Raw genomic sequence first — 17,281 nt, forward strand, 5'->3', positions numbered from 1 at the left:
GGGGGCATGCCTTAGCAGCGGGAGCAGCTTGCATCCTCAAGCCCAAGCAAGCTATAAATCTCAAGGTTTAATCATGACTTCATGATCATTCAGCAAAGAGCGACAGAGGATTCATTCTACCGGGAACTGCAGGGGGCTGTTGTAGGGAATATTGGTTTAGCAGAGGCAGAACTGTTCCCCTGGGTCCTTCTGGGGACCGGCCGATGAACGATGACACCGATGGCCGTAACAAGGCAATTACTGCTGTGCACGGGCAATGCTTTCTTAAAGACAGACAGGCTTCCTGCATGTGCCATGACGGCCTTTGTTGTGAGGCTTCATCTGCCGCACAGAGTAGCGACTGGGAACCCTCCCTTGGCTGCGCTAGAGCCCGCGTCCTTGAGAATGCAGCAAGCATTTTTTAAAAGCCCCAAGGGTCCTTTCCAGTCTCCTCTGCAAATGTTAAAGAGGAAGAGAAATCAAGGAAACGCAGAGAGGGCTCTGTGGGCCCTTGTACACGGCAGGTTCCTAATATCTATTTACTGAACATCCCAGCTCCTTCATTTTATAGGGAAGAAGAAAGAGGCCCAGAGAGGGAGCGATTAGTAACTGTCACACAGCCGGCCTCCCAATTCCCAGTGTGAGTCCATGTTTCAGTGTCTGTCCTTGTTTATAGAGCTCCGAGTTGGAGCAGCAAAAAGGGAGAGGGCTCCCCTGGGACAGAGGGAGGAAACCCAGTCCCATTTCCCAGGGGTGACAGGCAGGGGGTACTTTCTGAGTTACTCCAGAAAACTCTTAAGTATATGCAAGTGCTCCTATCTCTTTCTGGGTGTGTTTGCTTTATTTTTCTACAAACTGGTATCATGTCATAGCAGACATATCTATTCTTGCCATGTTTGTGTGTGTGTGTGTGTGTGTATACACGTGTGCGTGCATTTGTGTGAGGAGGCCAGGGGTTGAAGTCTTCCTCTATTGCTCTCCACCTTTGTTTTTGAGACAGAGTGTCTTGCTAAACCTGGAGCTCGCTGGTTAGGCAACCCTTCCTGGCTGTTAAGAGCCAGAGCTCCCCCTAAGCTCCACCTCCCTTGCACTGGAATTATCGGAACTCATTGTTATGCCTAGCATTTTATATACGTGCTGGGGAATGCAAACCCAAGTCCTCATATTTACATGGAAAGCACATTTTTCTTAGATAGGGTCTTGCTATGTAGTCTGGGTTGGCCTCAAACTCCCCATCCTCCTGTCTCAGCCTCCCAAGTGCTGAAATGACAGGTGTACCCCAACATGCGTAGCTCCCTCTTCCTCCTTTTTAGACTGACTTATTTGATTTTACGTGTGGTGTTTTGCATACATGTCTGGCGTGCACAGAGGTCAGAAGAGGGTGCCAGATCCCCTGGAACTGGAGTTATGGATGGATGTGAGCTGCCCTGTGGGTACTGGGAACTGAACTTGGGTCCTCTGCAAGAGCAGTAATGCTCGGAACCACTGCACAACCTCTCCAGCTCCCATTCTTCTCTTCTTGAATGGCTTTGACTCACCCGTTCCTGGGATATGCCGTCAGACAGCTCGTCAATGGCGTTTGCATATGTCAATTCCAGGTCCTCAGGGTTATATCACTCCTTGTCCACACATCGGTGCAGTCTAAATAGGGGAGCCACTGGGCCACATAGTACCCATGCTTTTTTTGTTTGTTTTAAAATTTATTTAATTTTATGTGCATTGGTGTTTTGCCATGGGTATCGGGTCCCCTGCAGCTGGAATTAGACAGTTGCAAGCTGCCATGTGGGTGTTGGGAATTGAACGTGGGTTCCCCTGGAAGAGTCGTCGGTGCTCTTAACCACTGAGCCATCTCTCCATCCCCAGAGTGCCCATGTTTTAAGGTAGTATGAACGTATTGAGAATGATCCTTGGCTCTGGGTGGTAGTGGCGCACACGTTTAATCCCAGCACTCAGGAGGCAGAGGCAGGCGGGTCTCTGTGAGTTCAAGGCTGGCCTGGTCTACAGAGAGAGTTCCAGGGCAGCCAGAGCTACACAGAGAAACCCTGTCTTGAAAGGGGCAGGGGAAAGAATGACCCTTGGCACGGGTCAGCTGACTTTCAATCCCATGGCCACCTGCCCTCCCACGCCAGCCTTGTACCCTTCCTCTGGGCTTCCTTTGCATTCTCCTACCTCCCCATCTGTCCCCCTGCTCAGTCCCCTGCCAAGTGCTGGGGCCACTGGACTCAGGGAAGGTGCTTGACAGCAGCAAGCCCATTAGGGATCCTGTACACATGTACTACCTTACCTGCAGGCATCAAACTAATGCCGGAGTGAAAGACCTAGGCCATCTTTACCTGCTCACTCTCAGAAGGAGGACGGGATGCGTGCTGCTGTCCCTCTAGGCCACCCAGCTGGATATCTGGAGGAGGCAGGCTTGCTCAGGACCCTACCACCTATTGAAATCACTCCAGCTGCAGGAAAATCTGACTGTAATAGAAGACAGTCCCCACATCCCAGGGACACAGAGAGAAAGGAAGCAACGACCTAATTGACGGAAGTTGGCGACAGTGGCACAGGGGTGAAGGCATGCCCTGCTGGAGGCAGCCCCATGGCATTCCCCACACCCAGCCTGGGAGCTTCTGGAAGCAGGCCTGGGCCTGGAGTCAAGAGATAAATTAAGCCCGTGACAGATGTCAGGCCCCAGAGTACCTGGCACCTACAAACTGAGCCTAGGAAGAGGCAGAAATCCACATGATGTAATCTAGAAGGCTCTAAACTGTACTCTGTACACATAGGCGTCCTAAGCACATTACTCTAACCACAAGGAAACCTTTGTTGGGAATGGCCTTGAGTTCCTGACCTCAGCTGAAGCTGGACAGAAGGAAACTCGCCTGTGTGCTGGCTCAGCCTGCTTCACCTCTCCTGAGCCTTTCCTTAAGTAAGATGGGTTTCCATCCATTGATGACAAAAGTCCATTCTTCTTTAGGAAATTGTATCTAAAATGAGCACAACATCGCTACTTTCACATTTAAAGAAAACATAAAGCCAGGCATGGTGTCTCATACCTTTAATCCCAGCACTCAGGAGGCAGAGATAGGTGGATCTCTGAGTTCTAGGCCAGCCTGATCTACAAAATGAGTTCCAGGATAGCCAGGGCTACACAGAGAAACCCTGTCTCAAAGAAAACAAAACTAAATAAAATAAATAAGGGAAATATGCTCATTGTCCAACCAATAGGCAGGTAGCATGTCATACTATATAGCATGGATCCAGATCAGGCTGAGTGTCTTTGCAGATGGTTTCCCAGAGTCTCCTATTTTTCAAACGAGAAAGCTGAGACAGAGGCAGGTTAAGTGGCTCCAAGTGCAAGCCAGGACAAGACAGGACAGGAAGTTCAGCTCAGATGCGCCTGTCTTCAAGGCTGTGGTATTCTTACTGCCTTCCAGGAGGGGATGAACGGCTCTGGAGGAAACTGTACCCTGCTTACAGAAAATGAGCCACATAGGTGCTGTGAAATGTCCAAGGAAGAAAGAAACATGTGATGTTAATTTCCAAAGCAGTGAACTCATTGTATCTAGGACTGCACTTCTCCAGGGTTTAGTCAGTATAAAATTACGACTCAGCTGGCAAAGTGCTTGCCATGCGAACACGAAGATCTGTGTTTGGTCTCCAGAATTCCCCCTTAAAAAGGGCTGTTTGAGGTCATGTGACGAGGCAGAGGAAGACATCAGATGTGGGTTCTGTTACATTCCTCTTTATTCCCTTGAGACAGGGTCTTCACTTAACCTGGAGCTAGGGTGGTGTCCAGCAAACCCTAAGGATCTTTCTGTGTTTGCCCCCACAGTGTGGAGCTTACAAGTGAATGCCTAGCTTTTTACATGGATGCTGAGGATTTGAACTCAGGTCCTTGCGTTTGAGCAACAAGCACGCTCATCCACTGGGCCGTCTTCCCAGATCCCTGAGCTGTCTCTCCTGCTTACTGTTCTATACCTAGTACTCCCAGAGTAGCTGCTCATCTGATGGATTTTGAAAAGATAAACCAATGAACACACACATGTGCTTTATGAGCAAGTGCCCGTATCACACACAGAACCCTATGCTCATGTTGACCCCTCACCCGGATACACAAACCTAGGCAGCATTGTGTCAAATGAAGAATTAAAAGTAGGAGAACTGAAGAGATGGGCACTGGCTACTTTTGCAGAGGACCTGGGTCCAGTCCCAGGATGTACATGGTAGCTCACAACCATCTGTAACTCCAATTCTAAGGGCTCCAACACCCTCTTCTGTCCTCCACAGGCTCCAGCATGCACATGGAGCACAGACATTTATGCAGGTAAAACATTCATACACATAAAAGTAAATTCCTCTTTTTTAAAAAAATTAATCTTAAACTGGGTGGTAGTGGTGGCACACACTTTAATCCCAGTAACTAGGGAGGCAGAGGCAGGCGGATCTTTGAGTTTGAGGCCAGCCTGGTCTTCAGAGTGAATTCCAGGACAATCAGGACTACACAGAGAAACCCTGTCTTGAAAACTAAAAAATTCATCATGGGGACCTACAAGACGGTTCAGTGAGTAGTGGGGCTTCCTGCCAAGCCTGACTACCTGAGTTTCATCCCTGGGCCCACTTGGTAGAAGGAGACAACTGAACTCCCAAGGGTTGTCCTCTGGCCTCCCTGCGCAAGCAAACCATGGCAGGTGCATGTCCCCCTCGTCTCCTTTATACATGAGTATAAAGTATAAATAAGTAAATAAATGTAATAAAATGTTGCATAACCCATTGCTGTTTTTGATTCTCTAGTCCCCAGAATCTCTCGCCTCTTTTCCTTGAATAGGTCCAAAGTCTAAAAAGCCACCTCTCGACACCCCCAACCTAAACCCAAAGCCCAAAGGGTGTCATCTTGCTACCTAAGCTGATGTTGAACCCCTGGACTCACACGGTCCTCCTACCTCTGCCTCTCATGTTGACATGCATCATGGTGCCCAGCTAACCGCACCAGACCTCGCCACGCATGTCTCTGCAGTGGAGCTGAGAGGCTTCCTAAAAACGCACAGTGATGCTGTGTTAGCCAGAGCAGTCAAGGATGAGCACATACTCTTCAGGACGGAGCAGGGGCACAGCCACCAGAGGGGCAGGGGGATCAGCTTGTGTGATCTGAGATATTTGCACCCCTGCCCCCAGCCCACAGCACCTTACAAAAGGAGGTGAAGGCAAGATAAAAGCGCCCTCCGTTCCCCCTAATTTGTAGTTTTCTGGTGTTAGCAAGGCTTATAAGACACATGCTCCCAATTAGCTGCTGCTCTTAATTTAAATGCTTCATAAATTATCTCCTGCGCGTGTGGATTATCACTTCATAATGCGAGTTAGCATTTAAATAAATAGCTGTGGTGTAGGAAATTAGAGAGGTTTACTTCTGAGGCGCTGGCATAATGAAGGAAAATACCAAGGCAGCCGAACAGGGGTGGGGTGGGGGCGACAGAGGCTCCTGGAGCTCCTGGAGAATATGAGTTATCTGCACATCTGCACGCTCTTTTCTGTATGTAGGGAGTTTCACCGGCCCATCTTTTAAAAAAATGTTTTTCTGGTTTTGAAATAATTAGAGATTCCAATGAAATTGCAAAGATTTTAGAGAGAAGGCCTGAGAAGCCCCCCGAGTCACCCCCAGAGGTGACAGTTTAATAGCTAAGGGAGTCACAAAGCTGGGAGAATGATGTGGTCTAGCCACAGGCCTGACTTTCATTCTGCCATTTGCTCCATCATTTTAAGGAAGTGTTTCAGAAACACCCAGTGTTCGGGAGCCATGGTCCCAGTGTAAGTTAGTGAGCACCAAGGACACACTGAACGGCCCAGCAAGGAGGTGCCCTTGGGTCCCACTTGCAGATGAGGACACTGGGGTTCTCTGGGGTAGCCTCTTACTCAGATCCCTTATTGATAAGTGCTGGAAAGAGACATGGGTCTTGAAAGCTGAGTTGACCACCCGGAGGTGACCAGTTGGTTGTTCTTATACCTTTATGTTCTTGGTGTCCTCTCTGTGAGAGGGTGACCTGAAATCTGAGAGACTTGTTCTCTGTGAGGAGTGTGTGCACATGCACGCGTGCATGCGCTCACACACATACACACACACACAACACAGGGACAAAAGCCAGCATGTGCCCGTAATCTCAGCACTAGGGAAGTGGAGGCAGGAGGATTAGGGTTCTGGGAGTTCATTGTTCTTCCTGGCATATTGAGGCTGGTCTGGGTTGTTGGAAATCTTGTCTCCAATAGCCAAGAGGAGGAGGGGAGAGAAGAGAAAGAGAGAGAGAGAGAGAGAAGGAAGAGGAGGAAGGTGCCATGGTGGCACGGGCCATTTCCCAGGCAACCATGCTTCAAGCATTTCACGAGCGTTGGTAGACCCACAAGCAGAGCCCCAGAACAGTGGTCAGTCTCTGTTCTGTGACCACAGTCTTCTTCTTTTTCCTTCAGGAAATCACAAGTTTTGGGGACCTGGAATCATGTCTCTCGCTTCCATATTGCCTTTACTATCCACAGGTGACCCAGGGCTATCTGTGAAGTGTGCGTCCCCGGGGTCCCACAGGAGGCCTCTGTGGGGGGATGGGCAACTCCCTTCAGCAGATGCTCGCCGGGCTCTTTGTTGTGGGATGAAAAGGCCAATCTGCAGCACAGGCAATGGCATGACAGGTGCTATAGCGAGTCCAGATAGTAGGCATGTGTGGTCACAGTGCACAGATGCCACCGCTAACATGGCAGGCTTATAGCCCGATTTTCCCGTTTGGGCCCATATAATCCGCAAGCTCAGTCTCATTCTTGGCAGGCACTCCCTCATCTGAGTCTTAGGGAAACCTCAGAGGCATTTTCCCTTTGGCATCCCTCATTTACCCCTGATGACTTTGTCAAGGTTATTCAGCTGAGGCAGAATAGAGCCCCCACCCCCAGATCTCATCTTTGGTTTGAGGAGGAATAAGTGGAATGTGGTAGATGCCTTGCCTTGAAGAGGGTGGCTCCCCAGTTCTCTAGACTCTGTTTCGCAGTCGTCACTGTCATGAAAGCCTTGTGCACCCAACTCGTTCACTCACTCAGTCTGTCACACCTCAGCTGTGGTCCTGGATCCCCTTCACCTCAGGGAGGATCCACACACTGGAGGGAAATGGGATAAACATGGCCTGGCATTTCCCGGCTGGTTCATGTCACTCAAGTATGCGGGGGGGGGGGGGGGGGGATCAAAGGCTGGCCCTGGAATGTTCCAAGCCCTTTGAAGCTGGTAACAAAGGCGTTGTAGAAAGTCCTATCCTTAGAACCAGAGGGCTGTTCACAGATGAAGCCGCTGGGGTCCAGTTGCAAAGGGAGCAGAGAGGGGTCTCAGCAGGAGATATTTCTGCACAGACAATGGTTAGCAGGCTATCAAGTTGGTGACAAGTGGGTTTGAGGAGCTAACTCAGGCAGAGCCAGCCTTGCAGCTCAGAGCAGGTTGACAGGGTTTACCAGAAATACCAGGGCCGTTATCTCTGAAATAGGTAGGCAAAACTGGGTGGGACTGCTTCTGCCTCTCCCACCGACCTTCTAATCATGTTCCTTCAACTGTTATATCCCTGACCCTTGTAAAAGGATCGTGTGAAGGCGTGTTCTAAGCTGCATTTTAATAAGTCAATAAGAAAGCTCAAAATGATTTAAGGCTTCTTAAAGAGCTTATATTTGATTTCTTGTGGGAATTCTGGGCTGTAGAATTGTAAAATGCATAGACCTCCCCAGGTTGATTCACAGGAAGGTGATGTCATCTTAGATTAAAAAAAAAACAACGAAACTTTTCATTATTTTATTGTTTGAATAGAGTTGACCCAGGTGTTTTTCTCCTGTGGGTGACATCATTGGAGCCTGAGGTCCTCAAGGAAGGAGGAACTCATTTTGACTCACTAGCAAAGTGGCGTGGTCCTTTAAAGCCTCACTCCCGGCCTTGGAAACCATACCTCCCAGGCATCCAGCAAGGGACAGGATTCCCCAGGCAACTGCAGGACAGGGAGGAATGGTTAGCATCTGGGAAGCCAGTCTCTGGGTCAGAACTGCCGACTTCATTCTTTTTTTTTAAATTAATTTATTTTTATTTTGTATACATTGGTGTTTTGCCATGGGTGTCAGGTCCCATAGAACTGGAGTTACAGACAGTTGTGAGCTGCCATGTGGGTGCTAGGAATTGAACCCAGGTCCTCTGGAAGAGCAGTCAGTGTTCTTAACCACTGGGCCATCTCTCCAGTCTCCCCCGGCTTCATTCTTGATCCCACCACTGAGGTCACTTGGCATCAGGGAATGCAGGGCTCCTGGAAGTCCAAAGTCACACTATCCGATAACCCTGTCTGGATTTCCCTCTGTGTGTTATGATCTGAGTGTGCTCTGCCAAGGAGAGCACCAGGAGCACGAGACAGAAGGGGGTAGAGCATCCACCACTGAGGATCAGGAAGAATAAAGAATTCACATGAAACAGGGCTGGCAGCTTCTCTACAGGGAACATTTCTGAGGAGGTCAGAACCCCTCTTGGTTGGTCACTGCACTGGCAGGGTCCATGGAGTTGCTGTCCCTACTCAGACCGTAGCAGGCTCCTCTGAATGGTAGTAGGGTTACGGGTTGTGGCGCCAAGTGGTTGGAGATGTAGGAGTTGAATAGTGTCCTCCCAGAAGATATATCCACATCCTAATTCCAGCCTCTGTGAATAGGACCTTATTGATAGAGGGAGTCTTTACAGATGTCATAGGTTAAAGTTCTTAGGATACCACACCCCATCTAAGGTGACCTGATAGGGAAAGAAAGTGAGACTTAAGACATACACTCTGGGGTAGAGCCACATAAGACGGGCAGACACTGGAGTTATGGTATGGTCAGAAGCTGAGGGCTGAGGGATGCTGGCAGGGAGGTAGGGAAGGAACCTTAAAGCTAACGCCTTGGGTAGACTGCTGACTTTGAAGTAGCACAGATATGCTTGAGTGTTTTTTTCTGTAAGTGCTCTTTTGCCCCACATTCAGCTTGGGCCCTGCTCCCAGCTCCCTCTTTAGGGTCCTTTGCAGGCCAGGCAGACAGGGGGAAAGCAAGAACAATGCAGACAGACAGAAGGAGGAAGCCTGGGGCCGGGGCTGGGGCTGGGCCTGGCGCTCTTTGCTTGGCATTCGTGAAGTTCCAATTCTGTCCCCAGCGCTGCATAAACCAGGGGCAGTGGTGCATGCCTGTAATCCCAGAGCTTGGCAGATGGAGGTGAGAGGTTCAGAAATTCAGTGGCATCCTCGGTTGACCCTAAGCGAGTTCAAGGCTAGCCTGGTCTACCTGAAACTCAAGACAAAAGGATGAGGAGAAGAGGAGGAGGGAAGGGAGGAGGAGAAGGGGAAGAGGAGGATGAGGAAAAGGAAGAGGAGGGACTGTTCTGGGCAGGCTAGAGAGGGAACTCTAATCTCATATTATGAAGGAGAAGCTGTGGCCAAGCTGGGGTCAGTACAACAGCCACTCACTGTCACAGTCATTCAACTTGTCCTAGCCCAGAACACGACAATAAATCCCCAGCTGCACTTTTTCTTGACAAGCTTTTGGATGGAGACGGGGTGAGGGCGAGGGGCCAGGCCAGTCAGTATTGCCCTTCTTCTACGTCTACCTGAGGCGCTGTACTCTGGGTTAACCTAGCAGGCCTTTGTCGGCAGCACGCTGACATTCCCAATAAAGCTCTGACCCAGCTGTTGGGTGGTGGCCTCTCGTCCCACCTAACTTAAAGGTCTGTATTCACACTAGCTGGTCCAGGCTAGCAGTGCAATTTATAGAGGAGGCTTTGGACCACATAATATCAGCTAACCTTTGGATGGCCAGAATCAAAGTTCAGCCTCATAAGGGGCCAGCCATGTCTGGGTACTAGTTTTTAATAATGATAAAAAAATATTCTGGGTTCTGGGGCAGGAAGAGATGGCTCAGTGGTTCAGAGCCCTTTCTGCTCTTCCAGAGGAGCTGAATTCAATCCCCAGCACCCAGGTCAGGCAGCTCACAACTGCCTATAACTCCAACTCCAGGGCATCTTGTACCTCTTGGCTTCCACAGGCCCACATACAGGTGGCACACACACGGACACACACAGGCACACACAAATAAAGAGAAATACTAGTTTTTTTTTTAATTTATTTTTCAGTTTAAATTTAGATAAGAAACAAGGTTGCTTCACAAGTCAGTTCCAGGTCCCTCTCCCTTTCCCTCCCCTCCTCCCGTGCCCTTCCCCCAACCCCCCCATTATCCCCTCATTTCCCCAGGGAGGGTGAGGCCCTCCATGGGGGGGGTCCATAGTCTGTCATTTCATATAGGGCAGGGCCTAGACCCTCCCCCAAGAGTTCAGGGTGAGAGTGCATCTCACATTGTTGGATGGGAGTCCAAAGTGAAATACTAGTTTTTAAAATCTCAGATTCTGAGACTAGAAGTAAAGTGTTTGCTGCATAAACACGAGGGCTTGAATCCGCCCCCAGCAAACATGTGCCTGGCATCATTCACACCTGCAACCCCAATACAGGAAAGGTAGAGGCATGGAGATCCTGGGCTCGCTAGCCACACAAAACAGCCCAATCAATGAACTTCAGGTTCAGTGAAAGACCCTGTCAGAAAAAAATTATGTGGAGAGCGATAGAGGAGGACATCTGATGTCAACTTCCGACCTCCACATGTATGTACAAATGTGTCCATGCACACGTGTGTGGTGTGTGAATGCATACCACACGTACAAAGATCCTGGACTCCAAGGCTCAGGTCATCTTCCCTGGGGGGGCAATCCTGTGCATGCTGTCACCCACTGCTGGTCAAAGGAAATGCTACTTGGCCCACTGGGTGAAGCCACTGCTGGTGGTCCCTGGATGCCTTTTCTGTGGCTGATTCTCGTCTTAGTATGGCAGAGCATAGCTTCACATACAGTGGCTTTTCTGCGTTCAGTGGGTCAATCTTATGCATTGTCAGAGCTGAAGACCGTCTTGTGTTTGAATGACAGTTTCCCCCATCGCATGTCTCAGCTCATCTTGACGGTGTGGCATGTCCGGAGGGCTCGTTCCAGCATCTCCTCTGGGTCTTGTGTTCTGTTACCTCCAGTGAGACAAGAACAGCCTGGGTCAGATGACCAGCCAGAGATCAGCTAAGGAAGGGGACACTCTGGAAGTCCCCGGGGAACCCTGGGTGACAGCTGGTCTCTTCACTGAGGGTGAGACAGTAGGAGGTGACTTGGTTTTCCCTCAGTGATCTCCCATGGCTCTGAGTGTGTGCTGAGCCCTTTGGGCTTCTATAGAGCAGGGCAGACTCCTTTCATCACCCAAATCCCTGGATTCTGGTTCTTTGGGCAAAATGAAACTTGCTACTGAATAGAGGAAGCTCCCTGATAGCCTTGCCAAGGTGTCCTGTGTGAAAAGATACAAAAGAATACCAGGTCCCACCGAGGCAGGTCCACTATGGACCTGAGGTGTGGTGGAAAGACCTCCAGCCTGATGGAGAAGCCAAGCCAGAGCTAGCTGCTCATTTCACTGGCCCTTTAAAACCCAAAGAAGGGCTTCATTTGCATTTAGATCTCCTCACTCCCTCTTTTCATCTAAAGACAAATCCTCACAAAAGGCTGCTTAATTAGACCAAATTAGATTTCCACTCAGCCGCTTGTCATTCATTACAAAATGCTGTTCTTTTTTCTATTTTGGTAATTACAGGCTGGTCTCCGCCCGTTTTTAGCCCTCACTCCAGCCGGAGAGTCTGATTAGCATCCCTGATTTGGTGCAGGGAAGAGGAAAATTATTCGGTGGCACCAACCTGTCTGTTTATAAGTTGGCTCAAGGCCGCCACTGGAATCTTTTACCATATTAGGGTGGGTGGGGACTTCATTCTCAAGTCTTTCCTGGTCAATTGTAGAACAACACAGAGCCTGGTCATTTTCAGGACAGAAAGCTCCAGGCCAACAGCTTTCACACAGAATAGTCAGGGTACACAGTTGAAGTCTTTACCTCTATTTTGCAACAACGAAAAGCCACCTGTTAGGCCTTGTCCTGAGTTCCTGTGGCTCCATCACCCTGAGCGTATTTGGGGAACTTGGATCTTTTCTTGCATGGTTTGTGTTTTCGTCCCAACCATGATGGGCTGGCACCACCAGGTAACAGCTGGAGTCCCAGACATGAGTATGTGGATCTGTGAGACAGCCTGGACAATGCTAAGGTCTGTGGCTATGTTAAAATACCTGCCAACTAAGAGGTGGGGAAGTGGACATAAGACCCAGATCTGGCTACTCACAAACACAGTGCAACTCAGAATTCCTGAAGCAGGTGATGTGGTTCAAGGTGACAGAGACCCAAGAGATGGGACTCTAGATCACGGGGGTCCAGGTAAGCTGCAGAAAGAGGATGACGGAGTTCATGAGGTGCTGGAGATTAGCTGGAAGTTTTTAAAGATTTATTTATTTATTTGTTATGTATACAGTGTTCTGTCTGCACGTATGCCTGCAGGCCAGAAGAGGGCATTATTACAGATGGCTGTGAGCCACCATGTGGTTGCTGGGAATTGAACTCAGGACCTCTGGAAGAGCAGTCAGCACTCTTAGCCCCTGAGCCTTCTCTCCAGCCCTTAGCTGGAAGTTTTATATTTTACCATTTAATGATGGAAGTCTGAGGCCAAAAGACAGGTAAGGCAGCCCATGTAAATGCCTTCCTGAGCTAACCTTCCTATTAGATGTCCCCACACCCACACTCCTCATACACGTACACACACACACACACACACGCACACCCAACTTTGTCAAGGCAAGAAGATGCCAGTGCTGCTCTTTCTCTGCCCAGAAACCTTTATTGTCCCTCAGGAGATGGAGGCAGGAGGATCAGGAGTTTCAAGGCCATCGTTGCCATATGGAGTTGGAGGCCAGCCTGTGTTACATGAGAACCTGTGAAGAGGGTGAAGCAAGCTTAACTCCCTAGTGACCTGAAGAACACACCTTATTTTAGAAAATCTGGACCTGGGAGGCGGTGGGCTCTGTCCACTAGCTTCCGAAATCTTAGCCAAGGCACTGAGTGTGTCCCTCAGTCACTCCAGTACTCCAGAAAGGCTGTTGAATACCTACTGTGTGCCAGGCTCTAGGACCCTGTGGTGGGGAAATGGGCTTGCCCTATACTCCTGCAGCAGAAACCACTGCCCAAGCCCAAGAGACTGGCGAGTGGGGGATACTGGGGCATGGCACAGTGTAGGGGGCAGAGTCCAGGAGTCACTCCCTGGTGGTGATATCTAAAGTTTTTTGTTGGTTTTTTTTTTTTTTTGGTTTTTCGAGACAGGGTTTCTCTGTATTGTTTTCGAGGCTGTCGGTCCAGCCTGGCCTTGAACTCACAGAGATCCGCCTGCCTCTGCCTCTCGAGTGCTGGGATTAAAGGCGTGCGCCACCACCGCCCGGCAAAGTTTTCATTTATTTATTTTTAATTTAATTTTTATGTGTATGAGTGCCTGGCTGCATGGATACATGTGCACTACAGGCATGAAGTGTCCAAGGAGGTCAGAGGAGGCATCAGATCCCCAAGAACTGAGTTATGGATGGTTGTGAGCAACTGGGTGGGTGCTGGGCACTGGCCCTGCGAGAGCAAGCCCTTTTAAAGGTTGGGCTGTCTCTCCCTGGACCGCGTATTCGACTAAGGCATTCTGGAGCCCCAGGGGCGAATGAGAGCGACAGACTTTACTTGGTTCAAGCTTTCCGACGAAAGAATCAGAGGCATGGCTGGAGGAGCATGAGAGGACCTGGGCAGTGGAGTGGAGCCTCCCACAGATCCTGAGTGCCTGGCTGCGCTGTAAGAAGCGCCACTGTCTTTTGGTTCCTTGTGGTTTATTCTTCACTGAGATTCAGTAACTGAAAAGCCTTCAGGCACCAAACTCAAAGTTTTACACATACAATTATTTTAAAAGCTGCTCAAGCAAGCAGAATTTAGCCATTCAGAACTTGCACATGAGTCTACTGTCAGAAACTGGCATGGTAGGTGCAGCCCTGTAGGTTAAGGCCTCAGGTTTGACTCTAGGGTTTTTTGTTTGTTGGTTGGTTGATTGGTTGGTTGGTTTGTTCTGAGACAGGGCTTCTCTGTGTAGCCTTGGTGGTCCTGGAACTCATTCTGTAGACCAGGCTAGCCTCAAACTCACAGCGATCCACTTGCCTCTGCCTCCCAAGTGCTGGAATTAAAGGCACGAGCCACCACTACCCTGCTTGTCTCTAGTTTTTTCTTTTGGTTATTTTGTTTACTTATTTTGTTTTCTGAGACAGGGTCTCATATAGCCCAGGCTAGCCTCAAAGTCACTAAGTAACTGAGGATGACCTTGAATTTCTGCTCCTCCTGCCTCTACCTTCCAAGTGCTGGGAACACAGGTTGTGTCTATGAAGAGCTGGGGCCGTTTGCATGCTAGGCAAGCTCTCTACCAACTGAGCTATAGCCTCGGCCCAATTCTTATGAGATTGTAAGGCCCTAACTACCAACACTCCTGGGAATTCTGAGGCTCAGCAACTCCCTGACACAACAGTAGATACACAGCCTGTCTGAGCCCCTCTCACCGGGGGTACTTGCTCCCCACATTAGTGGACAGAAGTTCACTCAATATTGACCAGCGTAAGCTAGGAGGGGCCCCCCTTTCCATGCAATGACTCTTGCAGTGTGAGCATAATTTTTCTTGGATCAGCCTTCAAATCCTGGAACTCATTCCCACACCCCCCATCCAAGTACTCAGGAGGTGTCTTAGAAGCTGCCCTACCCCCAGGTGACCTCTGTGGTGGCTGTCTCTGCCTCCATTACACTCCTTGGGGCTACTCATCATCCCTGGAGGAGCCCATCATAAAACAATCTCACAGGCTGCAAAGAAGGGTGCAGGCCTCTGGCCTCTGAGCCTCCCCAGCTTGGGCTAAAACCAGCCACCACAGGTGCATCGTGTCTGTCCCTATCCCTGGTCCATCCCCCTCCTCCTCCCCCTCACTGTCCCTGCCTTATTAGCCAACCCTTTCTCCCCTTCCTGGACCCCACTGCACTCTGGGAACGGGTCAGCTGCCGTCTTAAACTCCTTCTCATTCATTACAATACCACTTTTTTATTGACATGGAAATAAAACTTACAATCAATGAGCTCTTATGAAATATACATCAAAGCAGGAGGCGGCAGGCAGAGCTGGTGGTTTCATCTGTTCTAGAGAAGGAACAAGGCTTTGGGGAGGGGGGGGAACACCGAACATTTTCCTTCCCGATTACATGATGCGATTTTCAATGAATCTATAAAGAAAGCGCAAACATAAATACAGTGTCCAAACAGGGTGATCCCTGCAGCTGTCAAAACTTAAAACAGCCCACTTCCCCTTTGATTTCTGTTTTAAGTTTTGAAATGTACATAGATCATTCTTGGCTCTTTTTTTTCTTTCTTTCTATCTTTCCACTCCCCACCTTTCTTTTTATAGGGAGTCTCTTTCTAAAATCTGATCTTTCCTGGGTCCTCCAGCTTTGACCCTTGGTGGCCAAACTGACCAAATGCCAGGCGTAGCTTTATCGGCCCTCACTCTGGCCATGCTTCCTCAACGGACACCTCTCCACATCAGCCTTCACATCAAAGCCACCTCCCAGGGCTTCTTCCTTCTGCGAAAACAGTATCTCACTGAAGTGGAAGGACACCGAGGGACCCCACCTAATGGCTTCTGTGTACCTACTGTGTGCTATAAACCTCTCAGTATTTTCCAGCCAGGATCTCTCCATCCTTTTCTCTTGTTTCCCTTTCTGCTTTCCCCTCCTCTCCCTTTCCTTCCCCTTTCTTCCCTTCTGAGTAGTGGGGATGGAATGTGGAGCCCGGGGCCGACAAGAGCCCTAACCCTGGTCTCCTTCTCCAGCCCTTGGCTTTCTAGGACAGGTTATCCCCATGTAGCTCAGGCTTGAACTCACCACCTTCAGGCTGCTGAGTGTGGGGATTACAGGTATGTGTCACCACACCCACATGTATCGATTCACTTTTTTTGAAGGCCTTCCAGCGGAGTCTGGCTTGGAGACTGTCACTTGCAGAGCATTCCTGGCTGGGTCAGGATGAGGGGCTTCATCATGAGGGACTCTCCCTCCTCCATGTCTTCTCTCTTCATTATCCACTGAGTTACGCCTAAACTCCCTCTGAGCCACAAGGGATGGAAGCCCTCTGAGAAGTCACTCAGCTCCAGTGTCTGGGGTGCTATGGGGATAAGACTGTACTGATGACTCCACGCTTATGGTGGCCAGCCTTCCACATAGTGAATTCCATCCAGGACATCCAGGGATACACAGAGAAAAGAAAAGAAAACAAACAGGTTTCTACGAGATAATAATACAACGTAATATAATGATAAAATAAAACTAACGCATTGGCATTGGACAAAAACCAAAAACAAACAGAAGGAAAAGATCCCAAGAGAAGACACAAGAAACAGAGACCTGCTCATCTGCATACTCAGGGATCCCATAAAAACACTCAACTGGAAGCCATAATGTAGTGGTTTGAAAGAAAACAGCCCCCAAAGGGAGTGCACTATTAGGAGGTGTGGCTTTGTTAGAGTGGGTGTGGCCTTGTTGGAGGAAGTGTGTCACTGTGGAGGTGGGCTTTGAGGTCTCATGTATGCTGAAACCACACACAGTGTCTCAATTCACTGTTGCCTGCAAGCCAAGATGTGGGACACTCAGTTTCTTTTCCAGCACCATGTCTGCCTGCAAACCACCATGCCAGACTATGATGAAATGGACTAAACCTTTGAAAATGAAGCCTCCCCAATTAAATGCTTCTCCTTTATAAGAGTAGCCATGAGCCAGGTGGTGGTGGCACACGCCTTTAGTCCCAGCAATCTGGAGGAAGAGGCAGGCAGATCTCTGTGAGTTCCAGGCCAGCCTATTCTACAAAGCTACATAGAGAAGCCCTGTTTCAAAAACAACAACAACAATAAAAAACCAAAAAAAAAAACCCAACCAACCAAACCAAACAAAACAAAAAACAGTAGCCATGGTCATGGTGTCTTTTCACAGCAAAAGAAATCCAAACTAGGACACATAATATGTACACAAAGAACCTGTAGGGTAAAAAGAGGGAAGAAAAAATATTAATAAAAAAAGATAGTATTGTTTTCTTAAACAGAAGAGCCCTGATACAACATTCTAAGACAAAGAGCCTCCAAGAATCCTATTAAGTTTGTTCTCTGTTGGCCATCCACTACTGGGCATGCAGCCTATCTGAAAGCAGTTTGTGCCGGGTGGTAGTGGCGCACGCCTTTAATCCCAGAACTCGGGAGGCAGAGGCAGGCAGATCTCTGTGAGTTCGAGGCCGGGCTGGACCGATAGCCT

The 17,281-nt window shown here is 49.2% G+C and overlaps 1 protein-coding gene and 1 long non-coding RNA gene across 2 annotated transcripts in view; one reads left to right on the plus strand and one right to left on the minus strand.

Annotated features, from left to right (window-relative positions):
- Nucleotides 1-17,281, plus strand: part of Cfap77 (cilia and flagella associated protein 77) — a 120,969-nt gene that overhangs the window by 39,520 nt on the left and 64,168 nt on the right. The window lies entirely within an intron of this gene.
- LOC121140310 lies at nucleotides 10,271-16,754 on the minus strand. Its single transcript, XR_005877086.1, has 4 exons — nucleotides 15,869-16,754; nucleotides 15,059-15,211; nucleotides 12,226-12,322; nucleotides 10,271-11,043 (listed from the first exon to the last, which is right to left on the minus strand). It is a non-coding gene; the product is annotated as an uncharacterized LOC121140310 (long non-coding RNA).

This window comes from Mesocricetus auratus, unplaced genomic scaffold (genome assembly GCF_017639785.1).
Source record: "Mesocricetus auratus isolate SY011 unplaced genomic scaffold, BCM_Maur_2.0 Super-Scaffold_100004, whole genome shotgun sequence".
NCBI classification, from domain to species: domain Eukaryota; kingdom Metazoa; phylum Chordata; class Mammalia; order Rodentia; family Cricetidae; genus Mesocricetus; species Mesocricetus auratus.